The sequence below is a fragment of the Athene noctua genome, chromosome Z, assembly GCF_965140245.1.
Source record: "Athene noctua chromosome Z, bAthNoc1.hap1.1, whole genome shotgun sequence".
NCBI lineage: Eukaryota > Metazoa > Chordata > Aves > Strigiformes > Strigidae > Athene > Athene noctua.
The window spans coordinates 43126512-43151918 of NC_134077.1; the positions used below are offsets into that span (position 1 = coordinate 43126512).

At 39.2% G+C, this 25407-nt stretch overlaps 1 pseudogene; it reads right to left on the reverse strand.

The window, feature by feature from the left end:
• Window positions 1-343: 343 nt before the first annotated feature.
• Window positions 344-25376, reverse strand: LOC141973296 (S-adenosylmethionine synthase-like; annotated as a pseudogene).
• Window positions 25377-25407: the final 31 nt, after the last annotated feature.

The following is a 25407-nucleotide window of genomic DNA, read 5'->3' on the forward strand; positions in this document are numbered from 1 at the left end:
ACAGGATCTCTGGACATAGGATGTATACTATACCTGTTCCAATCTGTGGTTAGGTATTTCTTTGCAGCTGGTGCTTCTGGCCACTTTGAAACACAAATCATCAACAACACGGGGAAAGAAACATTTGTACTCTGGAGACAGGGACTATCCAGCTCCTTGAAGAAAAGGTCTGTAACTATTATGTCAAGTCTATTTACAGGAAGCCAGAGAGCAAGGTGAAAGAAGTGTTGTAGAAATGTGTTCTTGCTGTCTGAAATACATCATGGTCCAATTTGCCTCCTGTAGGCTCCAGCTGGCTAACAGTCAGAAAAGAATAAACTCTGCTTTGGTTTTTTGTTTTTGTTTTATTTGGTTTTTTTAACAATGAGCAGTGATTAAGAGACACCTCCATTGAACAAATCATTTCATCATTAAATTTCACAAGAGATTTTTTGCTTATCAATCAGAATGGTCTCCTGTGACAAACAAAGCATCACAGCTTCTTAACAAAGCACTATTCAACTTCAGAAGAGTGAAGTATGACAGTAAAATTGATACTAGCTGCAAATGAGATACCTGTAAAATTGAGACTATATGTTCATTTACTGAAATCTCTTTCAAGATGTCATTATAGTCAGTTTACTATATAGTCATCTCTGCAATCCCTTGCCATTTAAGGAATGTATCCCTATATTATTAAAAGTTACACAATTTCAAAATTTTTAGCAAGCTACATTACTATTTATTTTCTAGACAATACCAATTTGAACAAATTTTAATAAAGGTTAATGACATGTTTTATGCCTACATGGCCATACGCATACTGAACAGGATTAGTTTCACGCAGAGAGTCCAGGGTCGTGTGATAAAAGGAAAGATAACTATTAAATAAAAAAACTGAAAAAAGCCCACAAAAGAATTACAGCTTTTATTCCATGAACAAATTTGTCTTTCTTATGGAAGGAAAAAAGCCTTTTCTGTAGGTCACAAGACTGACTGCTGCACTACTCTGCTAGATGGGGTTAACTGTACCAGGCCAGGTAAGGTGCAGATACAGCTGTACAATGACCTCACTTCGACTCTGATCTATCAAAGGAGCAGTGGATCCATCAGTTTTTATGTGAAAGGAAGCAGCTTTGTAGAACTTCCTTGAGACTTAATGTTACATTCAACCTGATTAGTAAGCTTTTGATTAGACTTCCACTGAAGCCTCTGTTATTCCTTTGGGAATGGGGTAGCCCCATTGCTTAATTTCTGTTAAAATTCCTTAAGTAAGAGCAGCTACAGCATTCCAACATTCTGTCTTAGTTTACGATCTGATGACAAATTTGCTTGCCAGAATTGCTACTTTCTGTATACAAGCCTTTCCATATTCTAGTCCTTAAAGAGAAGCTAAATGATTATAAATTATCTTCTCCCCACTTTGTGCTTTCAGCCAGAGAAGTCAAAGGAAGGTGATATCCTCCAAGTGTTTTTTACAAATTTTTTTTATGTTTCAGAAGTGGCCAAATGAAGCTTAATTGAAACTTTATACAACCAATTCCAATTCATGCAGACATGGAAAATTTCAGTTTGTGAAAGAGTAACTATAAATGAGTAAAATAATTACAACACAGAAGTTCATCAGTTTTCACAGATATGCCTACAAAACTTTAATATTAAAAACAAACAACACTACCGCACTGCAAAGTATATTTAGAGATACAATGAACAATGTTCCAAAATGGGTATTTTTACTAATTGCTTGGACTGTAAGGACCATAACTAAAGCTGTAGTTGTGGAAGTCCTGGCCCAAAGCATTATGGCAATTTATGCTATTACTGCTTTCCTCTCACAGGGAGCTGTTGGAAGTTACCAACTTCATCCACTTCAGTACAAAGTTAACTGAGTAAGCAGTAGTGGACTTATCTGGCAGAACAGGAATGACTTCAACTTCCACAGCCATGTGTGCACTTAATATCTGGTCACAGCCAAAGGCCTTAATTGCTCCCATGTTACCAAAGACAAAGCTGAAGAGTATGTTAGATAGAGCATCATGCATTCAAAGTGTAAGGCCACTGTGAAAGTTAGAAGTTAAATACAAATAATTTTCAGTAACTCTATTAACTACTGAATGTAATTTTAAAAAAGAATACAGTCTTTTCCTGAACAGCTTGAAATTTTACCTGATTATTAAATCACCTGTCAATTACATGAAACATTCTGAAAAACTTAATACAGAAGCTTTTTGGGTATTTCCCATGTATATTCTTCTCTCCCAAAGTGCCCATAGCATGCTGGGTTTTGATAGATTGGCCTCTTCAAATCCAGCTCCCTTAATGAAAAGAAAAAAAACCAAATCTTACATTTATACTTAACTCTACTCCAACATATAGTATGATTTAGACACATCAGTAATAATATTATCCCTGAAAGACAACAAAACCTAGGTGTTGTTTCCTTGCCCAGTCATCCAGATTTATAGCAGGAAAGGTAGTGAGCTGATGGTTTCAATTTAAAGTGACTAGAAACAGTCAGCTTTCTTCAAATGTATCAGAGGTATTAATTTAGTTTATAAGCATTATAATGCAGAAGCGTTACAACTGGAATAAAGTTCAGCTATACCTGTGCAACCATCAGTGTGTTTTCTGTTATTGCAAGTGTAATATAGAATATTTTCTAATGATACTGTGCCAGAAAGACAGTGATGATCTCAAAAGAAGCAGCCAAAGATGATCTAGTAGACCGAGTAACTGTGAGGTTTAACTGCTTATATAGATACGAAGTAACTGTTTAGAATAGGCTTAACACTGATTATGACTGATTATATTAATGAAGGTGCTTTTTAGCCTGTATAATGTAGCAGATTGCAGCTGTGCTAAATGATTAGCCACAGGTATTTACACAGAAATTTCTCTTAATTTCATGAAAGGCCTGGAACATTTTCTTCTACTTGCGCTTTCATGTATTTGGTATTATGCTGTTCAATTATCTTTGAAAGCACATTTAAAATAGATGATTCATATCATAATCTGCTGGAGAGAAAAATCAGTGGAGGAAGAACAAAGTAAGGAAAGAAGCACAAATACTAACAGGATAATGAATACATTTCAGATGGTGAAGAAATTACAGAGTCTCACACTTACAGGATCATATATGATGTACAGCAGCTAAGTCTTGTTTCAACTGATATTTTGTGCAACATGATCACATGCTCCAATGGCTACTACAGTCATTTGTACTTGACTCTTAACAGAAAAGCCACCAAAATGTGAGTGCTGGCTAAATGAAAAGTAAAACAACATGAAGTACTTTGATGCATAGTTGATTAGAATGGATAGCCAGCATCACTTACAGAATTTTGAAAATTGTGAGGTAACATTTAACGAGGAAATACTCACTAAACAATGCTCATGTTTTTGCCTGCTTTCTTCCCTTCTTACTGCCTTCATCACTTCCAGGGCTATGATAATGTATTTTAAAAATGCAGCATATATGAGCACACCAAATCAAGGAAAGTGTCTGGGAACCACCACTCTGATGGCGATGAGCTGCCATAATGACAAAGGCAAAGCAGAGTTTTGATTATACTTGTGAACTGGTAACACTCGGAAAACATTAACTAGCAATAGAAGCTGCCATAACACCTCGCATTATCTCAGACTATTAAAAATATGTTACTTCTACTCTCAGCATATGTGTTTGGGAAACATTCTGAAAAGGAGTTCAAAAGGCTGGCTGTACCAGCAGAATGATGATATTAGCTTGTCAGAAATCTCTTTCCTTTTTTAAGGAAAAAAAAGAGACTTCCTATTCACTACTATGTTGATACTTCTCCCCTCAGAGTCAAATATACTCAAGATTGCTCAAGAGTCTAGAATGATAGTAATAGCTCTGGATTTAAGAGAACTGAATCTTTAAAAGCATTTTCCTCAAATAATGAGATAGCTAACATGTACGTTTTCGCATTTCAGAACACATGCATACAACCCAAACACAGTTAAACAGTCCTTCCTACTTTTTGCTTAAAAGAAAGGAAAGAGTATCAGGTGTGTTTTACAGACACCTTTTCTTCATAAAGAAAGCTAGGATATACATTTTTGCTGTTTGTCCTTTATGTTAGAAAATTACCCATTTTCCTCAGAGAAAGCTCAGCCTGGTAAGATGTTGGACCTAAGTGACATTGCTGAAAAGCAGAAGTACTTTCTAATCATCGTCAGATACTGTCATTCTTCAGCCTCAGCAAGACACAAGGATTTCATGCCTTTGATACTGGAGACTGAGATCTACAAATATTTCTGGGGTTTTTTTGCTGCAGCAGAGAAAAGATTATGTAGGACAAGATGAGAAAAAGCTCCTTGTTCCTAAAGCACTCACACACTTGGTTTTCCCAGAATGAATTATTTCCATGCACTCCCTGGAACTTCATCCAATATTTTCATGTACTTTTTGAAACACAGCTATCAAAAGTAGATAAAGTAACCCAGGAAGTATTCCCTGTAATTTAACTTAATTCAAAGGAGGACAGAGGAGCTCTATAACTCATTTCTTACAGGCAAGAATCACATTAGCTTCTTCTCAACACAGCACTGCACAGCACAGCACTGACGGGTTCTCTTGAGATGGGTTTGCTTTTATCATTCAGTGCTTTTTCAAAATACAGTCCTGCTGCAGTAGGCTAACATACACTTAATTTTCTTCCATCATGGTGTGTTTGGATGAAAATACATTTTGCCTGAATGTCACTAAGCAACAGTAACCTTCTGTGGCTTTCACTCATCTTCCCCCTCGTGTCTGCTTTCTACAGATTTCAAGAATAGTCCAATGCTTCAGTTCTATCTGTATACTTCTTAGTAACCAAGAATTGATTTTTGTTAGAAACTGCCCTAATCATAACTACCTTCCCCTTAGCTAATTTTGAGATTATGCTAAACCTGTTTTTCATTAACCAGTAAGATGAAAATTCTATATTGCACTAAATAAAGCCTACATGGTATTTGTCATAATATACAGCTAATTAGTCTGCAGTTCCCTCCATTATCCATTTTGTCCTTTCAGGTGAAAAGGTGGTTAGCATGGAAACAATATCCATAGCAGAACGAGCTCACTTGTCAGCCTCAGTGAAGGATGGCAAGGTCTTAGTGTAGCACACAGACACCAATGGGCTGAAAACACTTTTGCATTTCCACTTGATACTTTTTGCTTTTGTTAATCTTTAATCCAGACTTCTATGACTTCACAGGATATGTGCTTTTCTGCTCTCCCATCCTCCTCTCTCCTCCCATTTTACCTTCATTGCTGGTACCTGACATCTCCATAGCTTGCTGTTAACAAAATCAATCTTGCCTTGTCTAGAGTCAGGCTCAGGTATTTAAAGAGGGTCTCTGGAAATTACTGGAATAAATACAGTGATGTATGTGTTCAAAAATGCCACTCAAAATGTGCATACCAAGAAATCAGAAGTTTGTCTTCTGAACCCTCAGAAAAAAAATTATCAGCAATTTGCTATCCATCACTATTTGTGCTTGGCTTATTCCCAATATCCCCTTCCCTTGATGAACTCCAAACTCTTAAGTTTAATCAGGTATCAAACACATGCAGAACACCTAATGCAAGGGGTCTTGTTCCTAACTGGGATGTCTAGATACCATGTCATTGACCCTAACCACATCCAGTGGGCCCTTCCTCTGGTCCACAGAGAAAGAAAAAGATTTTAAATATACCTCTGCAGCAAAACATCAGCCAGATCACTGCTACTTTTTACTGTAGTAGTTTGTGGTACTGGGTTAAAGTTATTACAGAGCAGCTACTCAGAATAAGTATGTGTATAAACTAGTATTGTAAACTTCCTAGACAAATCTCAACTGTTTAGCATTCACATTGGGTTCATGTTTAATAGTGAAACTGTCTAGGGGTCAATAAAACACCTCTTTTGACTTCTTAGTCTTACTAGTCCCAAAAAGTCATACATAAGGAAGGATGTGCATTTTTTCTGAGCATATAATACCGATTAAAGTTGTTGTTTTATTAAAAACAACTGAATTTTGCTTTTAGTCACACTATACTAGGAACACACAGTAGAGAACTCATGGTAACTTTAAGGTAATTTCAAATATAGCTTAAAATGGATTAAGTTACAACTAATATGACCATATAGTACAGTAGGTTGCACAACTACATATAGACACTGCTACCATAGCTGTTTGTAATATGCTGTGAAGTCCTGGTTGGAGTTCTGGGCATGCATGTATGTGCAGAGGATCACTAAGTCGCTGGAAGTAAAAGCAAGGATGATGCAAAGAAGTACCCAGAGCAGGGATCGCAACAGAGTTGGAAAAAGAATACTATTGAGAACACACTTTTTGTTTCAGGACCATCCTAGCCTGTGTCTCTGGCTTCCCTCATAGCACTCCTTAATAACGCACACCCAAGAGGAACTTCCTGAAGCCCCATCCTAGTATGAGAAAAGCTTTTCTGAAACTGGAGTGGGGCTGTGATGGTAGCATGTATTCTGTGGGGGTGAGCACACATGAGACAATTTCTGTTATGGTGCATTGCTTTCATGGTTGGTCTTACCTGGATTAATACTCTTTCACAGATACCAGCTTTCACCGAAGATTTTGCAATCCACTGAGCTGCATGTGCTGCAGAATAATCAACTTTGAAGGGATCTTTTCCAGAGAATGCACCTCCACCATGGGATTCCCAGCCTCCATAGGTATCAATGATCTTCCTGCAGTCAGTCCAGGATCACTCTACAGGACAAACAATTGAATACGTTCATGAGACACAACAGTTTACCCAATCCCATACTATGTTATTGGGTACAGCTTTGTTTTGTATTTGCCACAGATAAAACTCATTGTTCACAGTGTTTGCCCTCACATGCAATGTGTTTAATGAATGAGGTCTACATGACTGGAGTATTTTTCAGAGATGTAGTATGCCATCTGTGCTGCAGCCACTTTTGGAGACTGATAAGAATGTGGCACAACTACAAGCATCACAAAAAATGTGCTCTCCTCAAACCAGCAATCATGAAGTACTATCTCTGAATTACTGGCCAATGACTTCACTAAATAACACTTGGAGGCCAAGAATTTAGAGACACAAAAGCCTTCCTGAAAAAGTGATCATATATGACTTAAAAGGTTAACAAGCTTCACTTAGATTAGATATGCATACTAAAGGGGAAGTGGGGGCTTCACAGAGCTGCAGCTCAGTGCTGCCAGCACAAGAGTACTGAGAAATTCTAGCTGAGTTCACGTTTATGATCCACTAGTGGCACAAGGACCACTTGGTACTATTCTTCCTCCTTCTTTCTGCCTGCCTGTGGCCCCAATAATGGAGTCCCACCCTCATGCATGGACTTTTGTCTGCTTCCTACAACTTAATGGACTGATCCAACTTGTTCAACCAACAGAGAATAACTGCCTTTCTGTCAGATTAGCAAAACTGGTGACTGCAGACTGATAAATGAATTCCAGAGTGTTAAGAAACAGCATTAATCCACTAATTTTAAATCCCCAAATATGTACTATAGGAGTAAAGCTCACATTTATTCCTCAGTGAAGGTGTTATCCCTACATCCTCCCAGCGTGATCATAAGCACAGTCTGTAGTTTTAATCCTTCACTGAACTCTTTATACAAACTAGACAGTTTTGTGTAACAAAACTTTTTACATTTTCACAGTGATTACCTGATACCTGGTACCAGCATCTGGAAAGCAGAACACATCTCAAATTCTAAAGACTATTGAGACTTAATACATTAAGTTCTCCCTTGAAATTTGAATTTGAGATTTTTAAATAATTTCAATGTAGGAGATCAGATCTGTTGTTATGTCTGGTTCTGATTTTTACTGTGAAGGGATACTTCCGGTCAGGCATTTTACCATATAATTTAAGGGCTTGCTTTGGTCATTTAAAATACTTTCTGGAAGAAAGACAAATATCCAAGAATCTGTACCTTTGGCTGTCCAAGCAGGTACAGCTTCAGTTTAGATGCCAGCTGTCCAGTAGGATGAATCCAGTAGAAATGACTGAAGCTTCCTTTAAAACATATAGACTTTCTTGGTTAAAGGTATACCAGTTCATTGCACGTTTGTTTAAGAAAACATTTAGAAGCATGTGGCAAAGTAGAATCCAAGTCTGTATAGACTGTCCTCTTTCAAAGCACCATACTTTGGGACAACCTTCTACAAACTTTTCACTTGGAAGGAGATGACAGATTGTGCCCTCATCAAGATACTTCTCTGGAATGACTTCTTTAACAACTTTCTCCATTAAGTCTTTCTGTATTTGTTATAGAGGTATGTCGGGAGCGTGATGTACAGAAATCACAAGTGCGTACACTTGGATGGGCTCCACTGTGCCATTACTTTCCTTATATTACATTATGACCTAGAGAGGGAAAAAAAAAATTACACTGAAAACCCAAGGCCTAAAGTACCAGTTTGAAAACTGAAAAAGATCCTCGCAGTTATTTTCTGCAGAAAAAAATAAGCAGGTGAAGAAAATGGGATGAAAAATGATGGATTGTTGCAAATGATTAAAATCACTGTAAGAAAAAAATAAATACAGAAAGTACTGAAATATCACTACCAAAAGAGTTAACTAAAGGATATCACATGTATCACCACAGAGAAGCAAAATAACAAGAAAGCTACAGAAGCCTAAGATTTTACTGGCAGATGCTAAAATCATTCACGGTTTGGCATGTTAAACTTCAAATAGCAAATCACCGAAGTTAAGCCAAAATAACTTTTGGAGGACCCTGCTAAAATGAGCAGATGTAGATCATATGATAGGCTGTATCCTTTGCTACTTATTGCATGGCTTTTATATTCATGCAAATATATTTACGTCAATGCTCCATCCTTAGCATAGGTTTTCTTATAGACTAAGAAGGCCTCTCAGTTTGTCCACCCTTTAAAAATGCTTGGCTAGATACATCATAAAGAAATCAGTCTATTCACATGTTCTATGCACTGCTGATAAAAGGCAACAACAGCAACAGTTGCACTGCAACAACAGCGGCAGTATAAATGCAATTTATCCCCACTAAGCAACACCTTGCTGTCTTGGAAATGTCACATGCGTGGCTTTCCTTTCCTCTCTTGCAGATTTCACACCTGGAGGACAGAACTTACTGCCTCTGAGACTGCCAAAGTGCACCACTCTTACTGTAGGCTCAGTGACTCATCCACTCAGTTTGGTAACTCAGCTGTCAGTGGCTATGACGACTGATCAAATACAGTATACATGAGGTTTGAATTAAGAACAGCTCTGTTTTAACTGCAAAGCCATAGCACTATCCCAGTCCATGATTCTGGAATGATTATATTTATTCAGAAATAAAAACAGCTGATCGTCAGTAATTTGTTAATCTTCTTAAACTCCAGGGGAAAAGAAGCAAAATACAGGTGGTTTTTTTAAGAAACCTGCTAAGGCACTGATAGAATGGTTTAAACAAAGCATGTGTGCTACTGTCATGGTTTGAACTCGACCAGCAGCCAAACACCACATAGCTCGTTGCTCACCCTTCCCCTGCCGAGTGAATGGGGGAGAAGACTGGAGGAACATAAGTTTAAAAAAAAACGTTTAGTGATTGTAATAAAACAAAACAATAACAATAATGGAAAGTACAAACAGGTAATGCACAATGCGACTGCTCACCACTCACCAACCAATACCCAGCCCACTCCCGGCCGGCAATCCTTACAGAATGAATGAAGATCCCACCACTGAAGACCAGAAGCAAGAGACAACCCACCTCCTTTATACACTGGGCATAATCACACGATACAGAATACTCCAATGGCAAATCCAGTCTCCCTCCCCACTCAAGAAAATTTAACTGTATCCTAGCCAAAACCTAGGTCAGGTGCTCTGGCTATGCTCCTTCCCAGTTCAAGAAAATTAATTCTATCCCAGCCAATACCAAGACAAATGTGTGAAATTCACACCACCTTGGAACATGAAAATGACAGCACCATTGATGAATTCTGATTTAGTACCAGACAAGGTCAATGATTTCTACTGTTTCTCATCCTTACAGTTTATGCATCTACATTACAAACCTGTGTTTTCCCACTGGGTCTAAGCCAGGGCCAGGTTCCACTCCATCCCAGAGTCTTTATGCTTGCAGTTGTGCACCAGGACGACTGTTAAGGGCATACATTCCTCAGTTTCATCAGTGGCAAGGCCAAAACATCACACCCTGCACTGAGACACAGGGAACTGAATTTTAAAAAGGGGAAATAAGCCACTCATTTCCATGTCCTCTTTCCATTTCTGCACTGTCTTTGCCACATAATACTTTAAAATCACTGAAGCCTAGAGAGACACTGCAGTAACATACAGCATGAATACACTCTGACATATAACCAGCCTAAAACAACGTTTACGTATCTGCATGCACAAGAATCAGAGCCCAGCAGGGTCTGGTTCCCAAGAATGACTCTGCCTTGAACATCCATAAGAATCCACTGCAAAGGCATAATAGACATAAAGCTCATAAAGACTCAGTCTTCTCCCCACACATGACAACTAAACACAGCATTTGATGCCTAAGAAGTAAACCAGGCCACACAAAGGACTTGAAAGACTGACAAAAAGCTTAATTGTAGCTCTATACAGTAAGGCCACTGGATATGAAAAAAGCCACTTTCACTGAAACTACTGGAGGCCATGCTACTTTTTTTTTGCACTTCTGGTGATCAAGAGTGCATGCAAAGTGTTAGCTGCTAATTCTTACACTTTGCACAATAGGTTTTAAGGAAAGGCTCCAGTCCAACGCAATTCTAACAGCCTGTATGCAAGCTTAATTTGAGTGAGTGCCTGTAATTAATTTGCATTACCTGATCCCCTGCTCCAATGTCATTATTGCTCTTGCCATGGGAGACAGAAAGCTTGATCTCTTTACACTGTTGTTCTAAGGCCACTAAAACTGTACAAGTTTTATAGTCCAGTCCTAGTGAAGGGAGTTTTGTAAAGTTACGTCATACATTCTTGAGAATTCACAAATTGCTAGAGAACCTTTTAGGGATTATCTAGTTATCTTGGCTAAAACTTTTAGAACTCTAAGCATGTAAGCTTCTTATGCTACATTTTGTATTGCTAATAGAAGCAGACAATCAGCACATTTATGTAAGTTTCAGGACGTGGGCAAGTTAGTGGTATGAGTTCAAACGAGATCTTGAAACTGAGAGGATAAACATAATCCTACATGCTGCTCCACCAAAGCTTGTTACATTGCTTATGATGACTAGGGTTCAAACCATTTAGGTATTGAAGCTGGGAGTGTGGAAAATGTTACCAGAAACAGGTTTTCAGTTTTTCTTGTAGTAGGTTCTAGGGTTCAATAAAATTAGAGAAAAGATCTATATATCATGTGTGAAAAGGGAAGATTGAAGGGGAATAGTCATGTAAGGGGCTCAACTGCTGAAAGGAAACTACTTTGGGAAATACTTTAAGAATACACAAAGAATTCCCTTGCTTATGAACATCAAGTGCTACAGGTTTATGCACTCCAAGGACAAGGAACATCAGTGTTAAAGCTTTCACGGTACAAATGTGCAGATGTAACCACCTTCTGACATTTGTGCAAACACTAGTTCTTCTGCATCGGAGAAGCAAGATGTATCTGGCACTTTCAAGATTAAGTCTTTTACAGGTATGCCACCTTAAAATAGCTTCTTCAGTACCAGACACTGAAAAATGCATATCAACATCTATGCAGTTTTCTCCTAGGCCTGGTACTGATACAGAGAAATGATCGATTGTTTTGAGACTTATTTACTTACTTACTTACAGAAAACTGCTTAGCAACTTATTTACTTACTTATTTGCAAGTTATAGTATTACTTATAGTATTTTTTAATATTGCTAAGAATCCTGCTTGCCCAGAATGTTCTGTGGAATTTTACCAAGGACTACTGTGTTCATCAAGACAAAGCAGTTCACTGTGAAAATCTACCAAGAACTATAATGTTCAGCAAAATATTATGCTTTTGTCCTTGGGGAACAGGTGTGCTCTAAATAGTTGGAATCTTGGTAATGAGTAAAGATAGCCATATATGGATGGCAGAAGTTCTATTGGTTCTCTTAGATAAGATAGAATGAGTAAACCGGCTGAAAAACACTCTTGTTATTCAAGAAACTGGCCAAGAAAATCTGCGCATGCTCCGGGGGAAAAACAAGGTGAGGAGGACTTCCTCCCAAAGACCCCCGAAGACACCCACCCGGAGGCAATGCGCAGATGCAAAGAGAACATAAACTGCTGACACCAGACTCTAGAACTAACCCAGCCTTACTCGTGCGTATGTATGTTTGTGTTATGTAATCCAATAAATATGGATATCCACACTCTATAAGTTTCTGGTAAAATGTGCAGTGGGTGTGCAAGCTTTGTGGAGAAATCCCCTTGCACCCTGGTGCCAGAGTAAACATACCTGCTTTATAACTCTATTCGAGTTGTAGAGTCTTTTTTCCACAAATCAGTACACATTTCATTCTATTTTCCAGAAGGTCATAAAAGCAAAAATTGAGCCACATGCAGAACAGACACAACAATGAACACAAGAAGGACCTCACTCACCTTTGGAAGAGTCATCATACCCTATCTCTTACGGGTCTCTTACAATTCGTTAGTAATCTGCTATAGCCTAGGATATGAGCTCTCCACAAAGCAAAATCATACCAGTTTTTGCCACACACTCTGTAGAATAAGATGAAACATCCGAAATTTACTGCTACTATTTTACAGTTACACAGGGAGATCCTGAAGATGGTTTCATGAACAACAGATTAGTCATAGGGAAAACTTCAGTGTAAAGCCATAGCATAAATGTAGGTCTGTGTGCAACCACTCTTCAGCAAATACGAACATTAAAATGCCTGCATGGGGGGTGTCTGTGGCGGTGCAATTCTTACCCCTCCCTGACCCTGCTTGTTGGGCTGCTTGGGGCTAGCTGTGATTCCACCCACCTCCCGGGAGCTATACACCAATCTGTGGAGATAAGGACTGCTAACCTTAAAGGAGCCTGGCTCCTGCCCCTCCCGATTGTTCTGAAGGGTTATAACAGCCCATCATCTCCTGATGGCCTGGCACACCTGTGCCTGGGGTGTGGGCAAATGGGAACAATAACAGACCTGTACATTCATCAAGTTCTTGTGCAACTGCTGGAAGGCACCAGAATACTTCATTGTTCAAGATGGGTGTGAGTAAAAGGTATCTGACAGAAGTCAATTATCTTGGACCCTATAAACTGCGACCACCAGGGAGACCCTTTGAGCTCTCCTGGATCGCAGTGGGCCTGTGACCAGCATCTCCCCTGAGTTGGGACGCCTCTCAGGTACCAAAACCTTTAAGGTGTCGTCTGCTGCCAGAGCTGACGGAAGCCCAGGGCAAAGTCCACCTGCTCGAGTCTCAGTTATCGCCCTGAGGAATGCCAAGGCATTGTGAGTATTTAAACTCGAGAGGAGGGAAATTTTACTTTGAGCTAGTTTCTCTTTCACCCGCTCTTTCTCTGCTTACTGGTGTGTGGGTACATACTTCATTCTCCTGGATCCGAATACTTTTGTCTCTCTGTGTGTCTGTACGTTTTGTGTTTATTCTACTGAATCCAAACACTTTTGTTTCTGTATGTGTATTTGTACGTTTTCTGTATGTGAATGTACATATGTATAAATTAAGATACCATGAAGTAAGTTAGTGTGAATCTTGTAATCCTAGAACCTGTAAATAAGTTGCTATTTTTATAACATATTCTAAATTATTTTGTAAATGATCAATTGTTGTTATTTATTAATAAATCTAAAATTCATATAAAATCATTACTGTGTTATTACTTTCATCCGCAACAGGGTCAATCTTACCCAGTTATCATATGTCCACAGTGGCCAGCAGCAAAAGTGTGTAAGAACAGCTCAAATATATAGTACTATTTTTCCAAAGACTACCCTGGTCTCCAACAATTTCAGCTCAGAGTCTTCCTGAAGCTAAAGTGACATCATTTATTAACAGATGGCATTACCAGTTTTTGATGCATTTTTGTTACAGTAATTCACACAGTTGCCCTTGGCAACCATGAAAACTTTTAGCATCTACAGGATCCTAGAGCAAGAAGCTATGCAACTTCATTACAAATTTTGTGCAGAATCATTTCATAATTTATTTTGTTGTTTGTTTCAAGCATCCATCTGGGCTCTAAACTTTTCAATTTTATGTTAAACATGAAGCAAACAATCACAAAAAATTTACCACATCAATACAGCCTACAACTGTATAGCTCTATTTCATATCCCATTCAGTCCTCTCTTTTCCAGACTGGGAAGGCCTAGGCTATTCACTGGAAGACACAGTATGGCATGATCATATTTGTCACTCTTGTCATAAAAACTTACTATTCTTGCCATACAAACTTACTTTTTTGGGATGGGGAAGGAGGAACTGACTGCACACAGTATTCAAGAAGGCAACCATGGATTTATGTGACTTAATGATATTCTCAGTTTGACCATTCATTCCGTTCCCAGCAAGTCCTAACGGTCAGCTTGGATTTTTACTGCTACTGAGCACCAACTCTTTTCACAGAAACATATGTCTATTACAACCTCAAAATCTCTCTTCTGAATGCCTGCAGTGAACTACAATCCTTACTTTCTATACATGGGGACAAGATTGGTCCCTTCCCCCTTGCATTAGCTTCCACTGAATTTTATCCATCACTTTGATCCATCTCATGTGAATAATTTCACTTGATTTCAAGATTAAGTATTACAGGCAGGAATGTGCTATAAAATTGCACAACTATGGACTGCAGCATCACATTAAGCTAGCTTTAATTGGAAGTTTAGCTTAGAAAATCCAAACAAGCAGTTGAGAACTTAGCACACAGCAAGTTTTTGCTGCTTGTCTGCAAGAGGAATGAGTCTATACTGAACTATTAAACTACATCTTAGCTGGCATGGTATCTCTGAATTACACTGCAGACACAGTGAGAGTCCATAATAAGGTAGCCCTAAATGTATACAGCACATCAACCCCAGGTAGTGATACCAATACAGTACAGGGTATCCTGCTACTGTTATTTCCATACTTGGTCTTGTGACCCTGTCTTGTGTCCTTGCTCTACTGACCAGCAGTGCTCTTCCTGCCTGCTGCACCCTAGCAGACCACCTATGTGTGCGAGGCATGTGTGGTGCTGTGAATCCTCTGCTGGGGAAGAGATATTATATTGCAGGTGTGAAGCAGAGAAGAACAGCTCTCAGCTTTTCCAGTGTGGTCATTACAAAAAGGAAAAGCCTCTTAGAAGAACACAAAGTTGGGCAACTGGGACTTAGAAAGATGGCTGAAGAATAAGGCTGCAGTCAGCACCAGCAGTCCCTAGAAACTCTCAGACCCATTAGAGCCAAGCGAAGCTTGATGGTGATGCAAGAGCATGGTGATTCACAGCATGATGCTGCTTTTTTAGTAGCAGGATAAGAAATATTCATCTTCCTACCTTTGACTGCTTTCTATCCTGACTGAAATTTAATTCAACCAAAAGAAAACACAGCTCAGGAGCTTCACTATATCTGCAACTCTTAAGTGAGCCCATCTGTTCTACCCAAGAGAAAGTTACTGTGTAAGGTTTTGGGCTTTTCACTGGGGGGTGACTTCTCACATGTTTAAGTCTCCTCAAAAGAATATTTTGAACACCATTAGTAGGTAGAAACTTCCATATTCTCTTTTGTACTGTCTTAGTTAATGGTTAGTTAATTTTCTCTCTTGACTCTCATTTGTTGGGCATGCTGGGAAGGACTTGTTTTCAAGAAAGCATCACTTAATCAGAGAGGAAGTAGAATAATTATTCTGCTTTATGCTACTTACAGCCAGTATTCTCTTGTTTGACTTTACTACTACCAAGTTTCTTGGCAGCACAAAGAGAGACCAACTCTGACCTGTTGAAACGAGGTAGTACCAGCATAATAACTCAGAACTTTGTATGCAATTGGTGATCCTAAAAGTCAAAAAAACAAATAAAACTCAGAACCACAGATAAATTTTTCTACTGGTAGACAGAATCTAGTTTCAACATCTCTGTAAACTACATTTCATAGTTTTGTAAAATAGTGTTATACAGAGACTCAGTACTGTGATGGTTTGACTCTGGCTAAATGCCAGGTAACCACCAAGTCGCTCTATCACTTCCCCCCCCCCCCCCCTTCCCTTTGTTTTCTCAACGGGGTAAAGAGGGGAAAGAAGATAAACCAACCCTTGTGGGTGAAACAAAAGCAGTTTTAATATAAGCAAAGTGAAGCAAAAGTCCGCGCACGGAAGCAAAAGCAAACAGATTTATTCTCTACTTCCCATGAAGAGGCGATGTCAGGCCTTCTCAGGAAGCAGGGCTCCAATACACGTAGTGGTTGCCTCGGAGGACCAAGGGTGACCCCACCCCCTTCCTCCTTTCTCCCAGCTTTATACTGAGCAGACGTCATATGATATGGAATATCCCTTTGGTCGGTTTGGGTCAGCTGTCCTGGCTGTGTCCCCTCCCAAGATCTTGCCCACCCCGTCCCACTGGGGGAAATGTCAGAAAGAGCCTTGGTGCTGTGTAAGCACTGCTCAGCAGCAGCCACAACACCAGGGTGCTACCAACACCCTGCCAGCTCCCAGCATAAACCACAGCACCGTGAGGGCTGCTGTAGGGGAAAACCGATTCCAGTTCAGCCAGACCCAATACAAGTACTTACATAATGCTTTGAGATTTTTTTTTCTTAAACTTTGAAGTAAGGCCTGCACAACTAAACAGAAATTCTAATTTTCACCTGATAAATCCGGTATTGCACATAATCAGTGCCATAACTGATTTCTGTTCTCCAGCCCACTCCTTTTTTAGCAAACTCTGTGTCTAGGCAATTTATCTTTTCCAGACTTACGTTTTTTTATATTCAAGTTTTCTGACACGCTTTTTCCCCAACAGATTACAGAAATCAGGGATTTATCTACGTAATTATGTCACATCTCAGTCTTTTTTTTGGTAAGACAAATCCTGATCATGTTTCTCACATCTCTTATGACACATTTTTTAGTCCTTGTAATTTCTGCAGCATTTCTCTGTTACCATCTCCAGCTTTTCAGCAGTTTTGGAAGCATAACTTCCTACAGTACTGAAATACATACTGCATCAAGTCTAACACATATGCTAAACCCTCTCCCCCATGTCTCTGCACTGCTCACATCTATGCATCAAGGATCAGACTAAATGCTTCGGATGAAGTGTCACATTAGACCAATGTATTTGTGGGATGCAGCTAGTTCACTGTGCTGCAACTACAGTCTCGATGGCTTGTTCTAAATAAAAAATAACTGCATTCAGAGAGCTCTTTAGACACGTTCCCATTCCCCTTGGCAACCCAGTTCATTCCAATTCAATTATATGATCCTAGCCTCTGGAAGAGGTGATGTTGCTAGCAACAACATCCATGTAAACTACAGGGTAGTCCCAACAAAGTCTCTTGAAGAAAGGCAAGCAACTTCGATCAGAATCATATTCATATGAACTGTGGACTTCCTGTGAACCAAGGGCAACGTGCTTCTGTAAAGGCACAGAAAATATCTATTTAGCATTTCTGGATTTTGAGTTTTATTAACACCTTTTATTCCATGAAGAAATGCATCTTGACATACCTGTTTTCTCAGTTCACTTTTTCACTAGTTGTCCTAGATTCCTCATTATCATTATACCTGCCAAGCATAGTTTTCCTTGATACCACTGGCTTCTCCTGATCTATTTCTTACATTTCAGCATTTTTAATTTGTATTGGGGGTACTATGTCCTTTTTTATGTTGATTCTTTTGCAGTTTTTTTCCTGCCTTGCCTTCTCCTCTGAGTCAGTGTCTCAGAGTTGTCTCTTGATTGACTGTGGAAGTGCTGACTTCCAGCCAGCTGTTGCAAGAATTTTTGATCACAGAATGTTAGACCAACATGGATTACATGTTGTACTTCATTAATCTCTTTTTTTTATCTGTATTGTGCTTACCACAGGCAACCTTGGCATCTGGATCAAAACTGAGATGAGTTTTGATTTCTGAGTTTTGGGGGAGTTATTTTAGGACAAAAGCACTGGAGAAAAAAGTGTTTACCTATTCTGTCTTTAGCATCTAACACTTATTGTCCAAGTAAGACCTGAATAAGCCAAATGCATTTGGCTGGTTAAGTTAATGAACAATTTAGGGGACAATTGATACTCTTTGTCTCATCAGGGTAACTGAACCAAGTGCAAGTAAGCAATCCATATTATTTATTCAAAACTACATGTTTGAAAAGTTGCGTATCTGCAGAACCAACGTAAGGAATATGAATTAATTTTCACCCACCATCATCACAAAAAAAGGTATCCAAAATATGTTCAGTCACACAACTAGACAGCTGGATCAACTACACTGTATCAATGAGCCAGGTGCCTATATTGTTTGCAAGAGCCTATGTAATTATCTATGTAATCACCAATCTAAACTAACTTGTCTTGCAGGAGTGCATACTGCTACATATGCGTAGACTCAAGGGCCCAAAGAGAAAGTTAATAAAGAAACGTAATGAATGACCATCTTAAACTATTTATTTACTTTTAAAGATAATTTGGTCTGGAAGAAAACAAACATCAGAATGAAATTATAAGGTAAGAGTAGAATTATTCTATACCCCAAAAGATCTGTAATTCAGTGAAAAGTCTAAGTGCAAATTGAATTTTAGTATGAGACCTTGTTGTGGTTTGAACTCAGCCTGTAGCAAATCACCCTGTGGCCAGTTGTTTACTCCCCCTCCCCCGGTGAAATAGGGGAGGGACAAGAGAAAGCAGAAATTTGTAGGTTAAATAACAAAGATGTACTAGCGGAGCCAACAGTAATGACAGCAGTCCAAAGCAGTACAGAGCCATCCCCAGCAGCTCTGTCCGCACCAGAGACACCCGAGACACCCACCCCACCCGTCTGGAAACCCAAAAACAAACCGTGGGGAGAGAGCATGCGCCACCTGTATACACTGAGCATGACGTTACCTGATATGGAACACTTCAGTGATCGATTGGGACCCGGCCCTCCAGCTGAGCTTCCGCTCAACCCATGGAAAGTTCACTCTATCCTGGCCAAAACCAGGACAGTCCTGTAGAGTAATATCTTCCACTACAATACAATCTAAAAGTGAGGAAAAATGAAACATGCTACCCTATAGTTTTCAATGGATGAGCCATTCTGCCATTAATACTACCTTACTCAAATACAAATTAAAAACAGGCTAAAAGCAAAGAACAGGTGATAAAAATTTTTATGCCCCTTTTATTTACACAGGCTACAGTGATCACAATGTCAGCATGAGATCTGCTTACAGGGGTATACAGGTCTCTTCTTCATTGGCATAATTTTCACAATCTGAATCAGCCATTTCCATACCTTTATGTTTTGCCTCTAGTGTTTTCTGCAATCAAGCCGAAGTTAAACATTTCCCTGTGTATTTCATAAGCATTTTCAAAGGAAGTCCAACAATTCAGAAGTTTGACAAAAAGCAAAACAACAAAGGAAGCCATGTTGACAGCCTGTCTTCAGCTATTTGTGCTGCATTGATCCCTAGCTCTAGCATTATCTTACTGAAATGCCTTGCCAGTGTATTTATCAGAGAATCAGAATCTTGGTCAGTTACTTAAGTTACATTGCACCTTCATTGATAAAAAGTAACCACAGTTTGAAGGCGCAAGAACATAAGACAAAAGACAGCAACATCATGTGGTCATAATTTCAGACCCAGAAAACATTTGTGCAATCAAGTATAAAATCAGTAACACAAAGTTCCAAAGTTTGTCATCTGGCTAGTTTGTCAACAACCCTGAGGCAGAGTCCTGAAGTTTGCAAAACTGCCTTAGACCAGGGGGTCCAGTGCTCAAGCAGGAACAGCATAACCTGGAACAACTGGTAAGTTTTATTGCCTTCAGCTATTTGCACCACTACAACAAACAGTGCAGTGTTTTAAAGCAAACAAGGGGTTGTGGTAGTTCAAGATACTATGCTACATGCTGCAGTGGTCTTGCAGCTGTTGCTCTGGCAGGGCAGAGAGGCTAATATAACTGGTCTCATACTATGCCATTCCCACCTAATGAATAAGAAACATGACAATACAAATGCACAAGAAAAACTTGGCTGCAAAGCTTCAGTGTTTGACACCACCCTCATTTTCTCACTATTAGTTTTTTTGTCTTTCCTTCTACTATGGGAAAAGCAAAAGGTAATGTTATTCTTAGTGTTAACATCAAAATGCTCCATTTGAAGGTTCTGCAATAAAACCGACTGTTGCTACCTTTACTATAAATCTGAGTCACTAGTATGTCTGCCAGAGGTCTGAACTTCCTCCAGCCCATCAGTTAACATAGCTTCTAGATACATGTTTGTGTAAACAAAGCTGTGTGAAAAATAGCTGAATTTAATGAACAGCATTTAGAGTGGAAGCATTGCCTTGCAGTGCCAGACCTGGAGAACACAATGGCTTTGTACAGTCCACAGCATATGTAAACTTGTGTTAGGGAGAGCAATGTGGCAAAGAGGCATATCTAGTATTGCATCAGTAGTTGGAATGCAGCTCTGATGAAAATCAATGCTTAGTATTCCAAAAGTTTCAGATATCCAGAGTTCACCTATAATAAATATGTGCATAATGGAATATTTTTTTCATTACAGAATTAAAAATTAAATTATAATTCCAGTATATGTGGCAGCTCCAGCTCTACCTCTAGAAGACTTCTCCATGCCTTTTTCTCTCAAGCAAAAGTTTAAAGTTGTCTATATCAGATTATATTATGTACTAAACAAGACAAATTCTTGTCAAGCAAACAAAGACACTAATCTGAAGTTTATTCAAAATAATTAATTGGCTCTTTCATTCCTCCACTGGGGGAGATATGACTGAACTTTCATCAGATAGCATTCTTCAGTGAAAGTATTTATAAAAGCAAAGATTCAATCAGCATTTTTACTTACCAGAATGTTGTTCAGCAGCAGATTCTGAGGTAAAAACAAATAGTTTTTCTTTTTTTGAGGTAAGAATTGACATGTCTTGGTACCTTTAGCAAGCCTGCAAATGAGAAAGACCCAAAGCAACGGGACTACAGAACAAGCACAGGTAGGTGAAGTGAAAAGGTTAATGCAATGCAAAGAGCCAATGTAATTGATTCTGCCCGTTATTTCCTCAGAAATTCAATAGATTAGGACTGATCTGTGTAGATTTTACAATGCACTGATACAGGAACTCCTTTCGTAAGACTTCAGTGTTTGGTTAACTGTGGTCCTGCTAAACCCTGAAGTGTTATTATGTGAAATGTGAACACAGCTAAGCCAGAATTCAGTACTTCTACACACTCTCCCAAGCCCCCATTCTTTCTTCTAAGTGCTGACTGGAAAGCACTTCAAGACAACAAAACAGCACGGAGATTTTCTCTGAATTCTTAAGGGCAAATGACGTTTTGTCCTAGGCATAATATCCATATATTGTACTCAGCTGCAGTAGTGAACTGTGCAGAAATGTATCTCTCTTTATGCCAGAACAGATGTTTGTAACAGCTCCAGACGGTAAACTGTGCTCTTCCTTTCAAATACTATTTGTGTCAGTGGCTAAGTGAGGACTTGTAGAGTAACCAACAGGATGCTCTGTAGAAACAGCAATGAAGACAGTGGGTTCACTGTAAGTTACCTTGAATTCTGAGACTAAAAGCTATACTCTAGCTCAATAAATCTTAAACCTGTCAATGGTCAGGCTCTTGTAATTCATTTTACACACTCCTTTTTTCCTACTGTTTGCCTTGATGAAGAGTAGGAAACAGATGAACTCAAGTATCTAAACTAAGCAAAGAAGCACTGCTCATTTGGAAGCACTGTTTGCCTTTGGCTTATTTCAGAACACAGTGCAACAGCACACTGGAGCACCTGAGTACAGCACAGTGTGGCAAAACTACCTAGTAATGACAACATCTGGTCTTAAAACACCTTGTCCTGCTGAGCAGCTCTACGCTGCTGCAATACATTATGTTGAGCTCAGCTTCTCTGAACCAGTAGTCATTTCTGAAAATTTTGCTCCATAATCTATGCACGTTAAACCACAAGAGTGGTACTGAGATGCAGGTATGACTTCAGCTACAGCTGAAGGCTTTGCTACTGGCCATCATAAGCAAGCCACATCCCCTACCAGGCCACCAGCAAACATCTCACAAGAGATGTGTGTTCATTCTGCAAAGCAGTCTTCACTGCTAGGAAGTAGGATGCCTTCACTTCAGGACACAGTAGCGAGGTATATGAGATAATAAAAGCATTAATGAAGGCAAACCACTTAAAAAAATTAGTCAAAGCCAATCCTTTAAAAAATAAAGCAAAATTGTATTTCAGCTGCAGGAATGACTGGAGAAGGCACTGCCTAATTGTAGTAACTCAAGTGGTAGTTAGTGTGCTGCAATGGGCCAGTTACTCTTGGTGAGAACCACCTTTCTACAGAGTGATACATAAAGAGGTGACTTGGCTGGAGGAAAGAGACCATCTGCACCCCTTTTGATTTTGCCTTTCTTTTTTTATCCTAGGAACAAAAGTTTTCCACACATAACACCAAAAAATACCAGTTCTCAGAGGATGTGGATGGCTTAAGTGTGTGTGAAGGACAGCAGTAAAAAGGAAGACTTTAAACCACAGTTAATGATTATCAGAAGTGCCCTGTGAAATCCCTTAACTCATCTATTTTGTTGCCTTTCTTTAGCTTCAGAATTTATTATGATACAATACAAAATTAAACTAGTCATACAAAGATTTGTGTACTTGGAAGTATTTCAATTCTGTGTCATAAATACACTTTGAGCTCAAGTTACACGTTCCATAAAGCACTTCATAAAAGCACAGGAAAACATTCGTATGAAGAATTTCAGTCTCCTCCACATTGAATTCATATTATGCTGCGTTCTAAAATACTGTGCTTTACATTGTCTCTTATACACTATTCTCATTGAACATACGCTCCTCAGCATGTTTTATAATGCAGAGCAGTGGTTCTCAACCTGTGGTCTGCAGAACCTTGGGGGGCCATGATGTTGTCACAGGGGGTTCGCGAAGACTTAAAGCAGGGGTGGGGAACGTCCAGCCTGAAAACATTTGGTCTGGCCCACGGCAAGCACTGCGCCTCCTTTTCCCATGGCCCCCTCCCCTCAAGGGTCTTCTCATACTCATTAGTTGTAATTACACAAACATACTATGTTTTCTTTTTCCCAACAGCTTGTGTTAAGTACAACTTGTAAAATTATATTCATACCATTTTCTAGCTTTCGTTTTCATGTGACTTTTGTATGCGTATGTCATATTAATGGTTCCATGTGATTGTAGTTTCAGTGCTAGTATGGTTTGCGGGACCTGTGGGAGTGAGGCAAGTCAACATCAGCCTGTCAGCTCTGTGCAACCTCTGAGAAGCAGCTAGGCTTTGATGAGAAACAGACCTTGAGAGAAAGATAAGAAACTGCTGAGTTGTGCCAAGTTGGCAGGGAAAACCAATGGACAGCTGCAACACTGAACTGTGGAAAAGTCCTGAACTGTGAAAAATTACCACTGCGTGAACAGCGCATGAACAAGAAGTTGATTGGTCTGCACAGCGTGTGTTAGAGTGGTCTTGTGCTGGAGGGTAAAAGGTAGATAGCTGTCTAACTGCTGATTTGCTAATTATGAAGCAAGAGCTTTAACCATAGCATAAATATGTACTGTTGTAATAATAAAGGGTCTTTCTTTTTGCACTTCATGGAAGGTCCATGCCTCAATTGCCAGAGGGACCCAGTTTAACTAGGCGTTTTTTCTCTTAAAGACTTTCTTAACCCAACAGCCCTCTAGGGCCACAGCAGGGCTGACGTCTGTTCCTCCAAGTGGTGGCCCTGGACCCATAAACAAATATATGTAGTGACTGAACACAGACAAACAAGTGGGGAGGTGAGAAGAATTCTAAAAACTTTTTGTCAAATTTTAATGTAAAAATCGGCATCAAATTCGGAATTAGTATGTTAAAATACCATAAAATGGGCCATTTGAGCAAGAAGAGTGTTGTTGCTATCAAATTCATATGGAATCATTGCAATAAAGATACTATAATAAGACTGTGTGCATTAAGAGATTAATTTATTTCCCCTTCTCTCCAAATTTCAAGACCCTTCATGAGAAAACTGAAATAAGTATTTGATGCAGTCTAGTCCTTTAAATCTTGAATTAAGTCTTGGTGGTCCGCAGCTACAAAAGGTATTTAAAGGGGGTCTGTGGTGAAGGAAAGTTGAGAACCCCTGATGTAGAGCATATGTATACTCCAACCTCAGCCTTGAGTGTAAAAGGAAAAAAAAAAAAGAAAGTAGAAAGAACAGTCAACCTTTGTGAGAACTCTTACCTTCAGTTGAGGAAAATCAGTTACTGTTTACTGGAGGCAGCATCCTGTACTACAAGAATGCAGTACCGTGATGTATTTCAGTCTAGAACATCTTGGATATCAAATTCCCATCAGTAAGCGGAGCCAACTGTTTATGAATTAAAATTCACTCTCAAAGTATTTTCAGATTGAAATTTGTGCAAACCTAGACTATTTCCACTCCATCAGAGTGCGTTTTTGCTCTCTGCAGTTTGAATTCTTCATGATATCTTAATTCTTGGCCTCTTCTCTGGATTTCTCTTATTATTAAGAAATTATTTAGTGACTAGCCTTTCTAGAACTGAAAATTCAAAGTTTATGATGACAAAGATACTGCCAGACAAAAGCCTATCACAAATTCAGGTATGCTTCCTTTCAAGACCCTGATTGTCTTTCAGTTACAGCAAACGACTTTAAAAAGGCAACTTTTTCTCTGCAGTAAAACCACTTTGCAAGAGTGTTTGAATCACTTCAGTTACAGTTTCCAGACAAGTTGTGCTTTAAACCCTATATATTCTAGATAGACTATCATTATGGTATGAACTAAACACGTGAACAGAATGAAAACCTCAACATAAACCAAAAGCCTCCAGTTCACAGCTCCAAAGGACAGAAGGCAGCACATAAATGCCAAACGGTTTAGGGACAAGGTTGGTTAGGCTGGTGGAAAACCAAACCAAACCGAAAAACAGTGCAAAAAAAGCTGCTCTGGAATTCAGATACAGATTTTAAAATATGATTTCTAAAACCACCTGAGAATCTCCAGAAACTACCACCTCTGGTAAGTGTAATCTTTGTGGAGTATACACACTAGGTGTCAAGAGCTGGTTTTGGAGTGTAACTCATCATTCATAGCACTGTTTCTTCCCTCAGAGCCCACCAACCCAGGTCACCTGTTATCAGCCATCAACGTTAGGATTTCAAGACTCCACACAGGCACTCCCAGACGCAGGAAAATCTCCCTTAGCTCATCAGTATTAATTATTTCCCAGAGCAGGACGCGCT